Source organism: Pollicipes pollicipes, unplaced genomic scaffold (genome assembly GCF_011947565.3).
Source record: "Pollicipes pollicipes isolate AB1234 unplaced genomic scaffold, Ppol_2.1 Scaffold_3447;HRSCAF=4054_pilon_pilon_pilon, whole genome shotgun sequence".
Taxonomy (NCBI): Eukaryota; Metazoa; Arthropoda; class Thecostraca; order Pollicipedomorpha; family Pollicipedidae; genus Pollicipes; species Pollicipes pollicipes.
In genome coordinates this window covers 17,360,113-17,367,723 of record NW_023596297.1, presented here as the reverse complement: position 1 = coordinate 17,367,723, position 7,611 = coordinate 17,360,113, and the positions used below count along the sequence as shown (strand labels likewise).

General features: G+C 53.6%; 1 long non-coding RNA gene across 1 annotated transcript; it reads right to left on the bottom strand.

Annotated features, from left to right (window-relative positions):
- Nucleotides 1-4,837: 4,837 nt before the first annotated feature.
- On the bottom strand, nt 4,838-6,593 carry LOC119092131 (uncharacterized). The gene is made up of 2 exons (XR_005093507.1): nt 6,553-6,593; nt 4,838-6,379 (listed from the first exon to the last, which is right to left on the bottom strand). It is a non-coding gene; the product is annotated as an uncharacterized LOC119092131 (long non-coding RNA).
- Nucleotides 6,594-7,611: the final 1,018 nt, after the last annotated feature.

The window sequence follows — 7,611 nt, the reverse complement described above, 5'->3', positions numbered from 1 at the left end:
GCATTAGCAAAGCGCGCGCCCTGGACTGAGCCGGCTTTGCGGGTTTCCTAATATGATAGCATTGAGTCACTAATTGTCACAGGCAAGACAAACCTATCTCCACAATCTCCTAATGCCTGCTCCTGCTGTGAAAAGTCTTGTGCTTACTCTTGCGAAGTAGCAACGATGTCTTCAGGCTGCAATGAAGTGAAAGCATTAAAGCAATTAGATGAACGATTGTCTGCATTGGGTCCTGAAGTGCTGCACTTTATTTTGTGCCGTGTTATCTCGAAGGCTTGCAGGCCTGTGTCGAAATGAGACGGTTATGGTGAGTTATTTTCTAATCCTCGAGAATATGCCACGCAAGAACAAATCAGTTGCGAAATTAATGAGTCCATGTACCGATATTTTTACCAGCAAGGCTACCTCATGAGCATGCAATGCCGTTGTATCCGCTAAGTCTCTTGACATCTTGGACTTACCCTATAAACCTCGCAAAATATTTGCCTACAACGCTATAATTTATGCTTGTCTGGGGCACATAATTTCCACCGAAATAATTTCACTGCCTCAATGGGAAGCCTTTTAGAGTACGATGTCCACTGAGGTGACTCCTATCCCACAATGGAAATTGACCGCACCAAGCTGCACCTTTACTTCCAGTACATGACGTGCATAATGGCAGCAGCCTGAGCCTGCTCTCACTCCCACATACCGGAAAACGGCCCCTGCACTTGCATCAAACTTAAGGCACTTGCATCTCTGACTTGAAGTACTTGCATCTGGCTACGCGAATGCAAACAATGCCAGTTTAGCCTCTGGGCGGCCTCGGGCCTCGGTGCAGATAAGCGGCTAGGTTCCGCACCCTCCGCGACTGTTTGAGCTTTCAGGGTACAGCACCGCGGGTTGGGATCAGTGCACCACGCCGAACGCTCGCCGAGAGATGCACTGAGCCGGGGAGACGCGAGGGGTGCCGCCGACTCAGCATGGCGCTGCTGGATGAGGCACGCACGGCACGCCGTCCTCCCTCGGCGGCATGAAACATGCACACCCTCTGACGGAGCGTCGGCGTCGGCGATCGGGCGTGGGCCGTTGGCTTGACGGCTGGGACCGCACCGGCTCCGCTCCAGCACCTGGGACCGCCCGGGCTCCTCCCCGACGCTTGGGAAAGCCCCGGCTTCTCTCTGGCGCCTGGGACCGCCCCGGGTATTCTCCGACGCCTGGGACCACCTCGGCTCCTTTCCGACGCTTGGGACCGCCCCGGCTCCTCTCCGACGCTTGGGAAAGCCCCGGTTCCTCTCTGACGTCTGGGATCCCCCCGTTCCTCTCCGACACTTGGGACCACCCCGGTTCCTCTTCAGCTTCGGCGTCTGGGACCGCCACGGTTCCATTTCGACGCCTGGGACTGCCCCGGCTCCTCTTCGACGCCTGGGACCGCCCCAGTTCCTCTCCAACGTCTGGGACCACCCCGGCTCCTCTCCGGCGCCTGGGACAGCCGCGGATCCTCCCCGACGCCTGGGAAAGCCCCGGTTCCTCTCTGACGTCTGGAATCCCCCCGGTTCCTCTCCGACACTTGGGACTACCCCGGTTCCTCTTCGAGGCCTGGAACCGCCTCGGTTCCTCCCCGACACTTGGGAGTACCCCGGCCCCTCTCCAGCGGCTCCTCCGGGGCTCCGGCCTAGACCGCGACGCTCGGCTGGGACGTCTGGTCGCACGCGATGGGCAGACAAATGTCGGGACGATCGCAACTGCCAGGGGAGCTGTCAGGCTCTCATTTCAACGTGAACAAAATCGTCATTGTGATCTGACTTTGCCATTAGCCAGGGGCGGGCGTGGTATCACCCCAAATCACCCCAAATCACACCCGGGCCGAGTCAGTCGGCTTGGGGACCGACGGGGTGGAGGGGCCGGGGCGCGGATGAGATGCATAGGTAGCTTATATTGCGGCGGTTGAGGTGTGGAGGGGAAGAGGGGACGATGTTGGTCAGGGTACACCGTCCGCGCGCGCTTGTCTCCTACCGAACAGAGGCCTAGCAGCGAGCAGACTGCAGCTACAGCTGCAAGAGCAGCAGCGCAACACGAAGGAGAGCTAGGGCTGCGGCCCTTGTCCGCTGGGCCCGTCACTCCATGCCCTGTGCAGCAGCCCAGCATGGGGGAGGGCTATGGGTGCAGTCCTCGTCCGCTGAGGCGGCCGTCTGTTGGGCACGTCGCTCCATGCCCTGTGCAGCAGCCCAGCATGAGGGAGGGCCGGGGGTGAGGTCCTCGTCCGCTGAGGCGGCCGTCCGTTGGGCACGTCGCCCCATGCCCTGTGCAGCAGCCCAGCATGAGGGAGGGCTATGGGTGCAGTCCTCGTCCGCTGAGGCGGCCGTCTGTTGGGCACGTCGCTCCATGCCCTGTGCAGCAGCCCAGCATGAGGGAGGGCCGGGGGTGAGGTCCTCGTCCGCTGAGGCGGCCGTCCGCTGGGCCTGTCGCCGCGTGGCCGGTCCAGCGGCCGAGCTTGAGGGAGGGCCAGGAGTGCGGTCCCCGTTCGTCTCAGCCCGTCGCTGCGGGGCCGGTGCAGCGGCCCAGCATGAGGGAGGGCCGGGGGTGCGGTCCCCGTTCATCTCAGCCCGTCGCTCCGTGGCCGGGCACGCAGCCGCGCTGTCTGGCTCAGTGAAGCCCATTCATCAGCGAGGGCGGGCCTGATCGCAGCGATGGCCGATAAGGCAGGCCCGGCAGACGTGGCCACGACACTTCGCTAACGAGCGCCATCTTGATCGGCGCCCAGAAAAGAAACTGACTCGCGACACGGCACGTCATTACGTGCATGGTAATCTCCTGACAGGGAATTAGTATTGTTGTCAACCGAATCATGTTTTTTAAGTGTTCTTTCCAGCTGTGTCTTATGTTGGTGGAATGAAAGCCAGGCATTTCTTGCATATTTTGATGCTATGTTTCTTGGCCGCAAAAACTGTTGAGGGATTGACGTTCTCAATGCTTTTAGATAAGACGGCTTAAGTAAGTCGATTATTTGTTTGAACACGGCTTAATCAGCCTGTCAATCTCAGAACGTGGAGCGATTCGCTATTCCGTTTCTGTCAAACCTATACACCATAGCGCTTCAGCATATTATTGCATGCATCACGCATGAATGATGTCTGGTGTTTATCCACACTTTGCCTTCACTGGCTTACCTTGCTGAAACAACACGTCAACAGGCATTCAGCTTTATCTCCTGCTAACAAGTTACAAGCTATTTAGGCTCCATCCTCGTACATAACCTGTCCAATGGATTCACTTAACTAAAGCGGTCGAATAGGGGATGGGTATTCACATCTTGATGTGCATACCAATCGGGCTGCAAAGTCCCGACTGCTTATCTTAAGGGAGGAATTCATCCTCCGCTTAAAAAGACGATGTATCGTATGATATTTCTCTTTGGTGCGCAAAAACTATCTCGCCCAAAATGTATGTGCATCTCGAGTTTACCACGAATCCGGCTTGAGTCAAAACCGAATGTCCTGACAAATGGTGGGCAACCATCATGCAATAACTATTAGAAAAGACACCATCGCACAAATTCTATCCGATAAATATATGCATTAGTTTCAAGGAGCTACTTGTTTTTCAGACATACGAGCTACGCACCTAATTCACCTCGTCAAAAGACCAGCCGCCTGCCTTTCAAATAACACATTCTGATTTACAATTTCCGTGACCTAAAGGACGGAGGTTCCGTCTATGACAAACTTAGCTTGCTTTAGAAAGGGCCCGTCACTGCCAGTCGTGGCGCTAGTTGGCTGTCGCGTCGGATGCTGTTGTTGAGACCGTCATCCGCTTTGACGCAGCCGCAGCGAATGCGCTTAGCTGCTCCTGTCCCCCTAATCCCCTCTCTCTCTCTCTCTCTCTCTCTCTCTCTCTCTCTCTCTCTCTCTCTCTCTCTCTCTCTCTCTCTCTCTCTCTCTCTCTCTCTCTCACACACACACACATACAAGCTCTCCCTGCCCCTCTCGCTCCCTCTCTCTCGCTCTCTTTCTCACCCTCTCTCACACGCACGCTCTCCCTCCCCTCTCTCCCACCCTTTCTCTCCATCTCTTAGTCTGCCCCCTCTCCCTTTCTCTCACTCTCTCACGAGCACGCTCTGCCTCCTCCCCTCTCCCCTTTCTCTCGATCTCTTAGTCTGCCCCCCTCTCCCCCCCTCTCTCTCTCACACACACAAACTTTCTCCCTCCCCCTCTCTCTCCCTCTCTCTCGATCTCTTAGTCTTCCTCTCTCTCTCTCTCTCTCTCTCTCTCTTCCTCTCTCTCTCTCTCTCTTCTCTCTCTCTCTCTCTCTCTACTCTCTCTCTCTCCTCTCTCTCTCTCTCTCTCTCTCTCCCCTCTCTCTCTCTCTCTCTCTCTCTCTCTCTCTCTCTCTCTCTCTCTCTCCTCTCTCTCTCTCTCTCTCTCTCTCTCTCTCTCTCTCTCTCTTTCCGTCTGTGTCTATCTATATCATCATTGTCTCCCTTGTCCCTCCCTACATTTTCCCTCTTTCCCTCCCCCGTATACTTCCCTTCCTCTTTTCCATCTTTCCTTACTTACGTCTTTCCGTTCTTCATTTCTCCATCCCTCCCTTCCAGGATCCTTCTTTCACCTTCAGCTCTTCCTTACTTTTTATCCTCGTTCCCTTCTTTATCTTCCTCTCTTTCTTTCTCTCCTATCTCTTCCATTTCTTCCTTTTTCTATTTCTCTCTCCATGTTCCTCCACCTTCGCTCCAGACCGATTTGAGGATTTATATCACTGTGAATCACTAGCTAACGTCGCATGAAGTATATTCTGTCTCATGCAACAATTATATCGCAGGGTGGGTTTCGCCCTTAGGTGAGACGCAAATTCAAGCTGCATCAGTTTTTTATATATTATGCTCATGTTTCGCCTTGTCTGCATACAATCAAAAATGAATGTTTGTTAATTTTAGACGGGCTGGTTAACGTCAGCTCTGTATATGCGCAACAATAAATGGTTATTTCGCACAGATCACACCTACTAACGTACATCGAGCTCAAGAAACCCAGTAACATCGAAGGAAGCAGCTAATATTTTATGAACATATGATGGAACGCACAATGGAACAAGTACTCAAGTTTTCTGCCATTATGTTCTAAACTTCTAAGCTCCATCATTGTGTGATTATCATAAACAATATCATCACCGCACCAGGCACCTCGAGCTGAGAAGGGAACACATATTACCCCATATTAATTTAGACAGAATGCATTCTCAGAACTGGCATACAGCTTAGCAGGCTTCGACTCCGTAACGAATGTGCAGCTGGATGGTTTCCTCGCGACCCTTCATCTGTTCACTTCAGCCAGAAGCAAGTCACGTGCTATCACACGAGGCGAGTGATGCCAGCTGACTGGATGTATAACGCTTTTCTCGCTTCTTGGGTGACGAAAGCGCGATGTTGCGAACTTATCTTTTGAGATGATGATTCTGACAGTTTGGAGAACCTCGGCTTCACTAGGTGTGGAAAGATCGCAGTGGCGATCCCAAATCGGCTGAGCCTCTGGCGCGATGGGCCTGCGTTCAGTGAGAGGCCGTATCGACAGGTCACGGCTGTGTCTTGCGTTGAGTCCGATTCTAACGCATTGAACGCTGTTTGGTCGCCCGTCGACATAAGCTGCACGCGGCATCACACATACGTGACGCCACAGCCAGCAGCTCAGGCTCTCGGGGGAATGCTTCCAAGCAACGGTCACAGCGTCACCTCCAACCTCAACACGACTGCTGTGCCCGCAGCGTCCGTCTGTGTGGGGCACCCTCCTCACCGGGACACCGCGGGGTGGGTCGCCCCGAACTGCTGCCCCCTCCCCCTTTAACGTTTGCAGCTCCCCGGCGCACGTCCGTTCGCACACGGCGGCGCGCGCATTCGGTCCGAGTCGCGCCACCAATTGTCGCCGCTCGGGCAGCCGCGCCGCAATCGCCGCCGGAATGCCGGTGCCGTGAGTTCACGCCACCGCGCCGCGCCACACGTGTGGAACCCACTCTCCGACCCCTGTCACAAAAAGACGTCCCTGCACGCCAAGCCGGCACGGCCGCATTTTTCCGCGGCGCGCGGGCGGGCAGGAAGCACGCTCGCACCCCTCGCGCCGCGGCCCGCGCAAAATAAACATTTTTTATTTGACTTTAACGCCTAATTGGATTCTAGCCTCCATTTTATTGGAATGCGGGACGGTCAATATGCTTTTGCACCTACGTGAGGAGGATGCCGTCTGTAGTCAGGAGGGAGGACGGGGCGGCGACGTCTTGGCGCCATCGGGGAAGATCAATCGGAGGCGCTCCACAGCCGCGAGAGAGCGGCTGGGGACGACTGGACGAGGGGGAGGACTGGGGACGACCGGTCAGGCGATAACTCGCGGCAAGCCGGCTTGGAGAGAGCCTGCAAAAATGAATTTCTTAGTTGCACGACTGGAATGTCGTAAGAGCACTTCTCTAACCATATCCCCGGTTGCCAGTAGAAGAGAAAGTGACGAAATAGTGATATAATGATATGTTCATCATACACATATCTTTTCAAATAAGTTAGCACAATGAATGAATGAGCATGTACACCTTAAATGTTGTTAAGACGATGCATTGGTGTTCCGGATCTGGTAGACTTAGAGAGTGTTTTCCTTTACATATAGCTTCTTATTCTAAAATTTTCCAGGCACGTGATTTTTTTTTCGTGGAACGCTTCGAACTCTTCGTAAACTGATCTTGTTTGAAAACAAGTTTTCAGAAAGCTTATTGAGGATGATTGCATGTAATTACAATCATTGAAATGGTTGAAGGTACGTGAGGGCAAATACGCCTCAATAATGTATGTCGCACTAGATCCTGTTGCGAAGGTAGAAAATTTACAAACTAATGTGGGTAAGCTGGGGCAGCACCACCCATTTTGAGTTGGGGGAGGGGACAGGTTTTTCTAGGTGGCCTTGAGCAGAGCATGGGGCCTACTCGCAGGGGGTACTCTGGGCAGTGTTGTATTCAAGGAGAGGGACACAAAGGGCTTTTGCTCCCTTATGAATTAAACAAATCGTGAATGGGATGTTCTAATTATCTATAAAAGGGTCTCGTTGACCTAACACGGCTTTCCTGTTTCCGAAAGGAGCCCCCTGATGCATTGGGGGCTTCCATATCCAGAACACGCTGTTTCCAAATCACGAAGGGCCTCCAAAGCTATCCAAGAGAACCCTCCATCCAAAGCAGGGCATCTCGGCGAAACCGCAGCCATCCGATGCATGAAAGGGTCCTCCTTTTCCAGACATGGGGTCTCCTGGATATAAAGGTCACCTCTCAACCCAGAGCGGGAGCCTCCTAGTTTGTGACGGAGCCCTCCCGAGCCAACAGAGGGGCCTCTTTGACGTAATATTGGGCCTCTTGATCTAGATCATGGACTACCTTATGCATAACGGTAGCCTCATGATCCAGAAAACGTGCCGCTTGATGTGGAAAAGGTCCTCTGTGCCCGATTTATTACTGTCTAGGTCAGAGGAATTAATCACTGTCTAGGTCAGCTATGGCGATCTGATCTGATCTCATGCTTGATCTGGTTTTTTTGTAATTTACATGCAGCTACAATGCCTCTAGTTAGGGAAAGACGGCCTGCCAGAATTTGTTATGAACAAA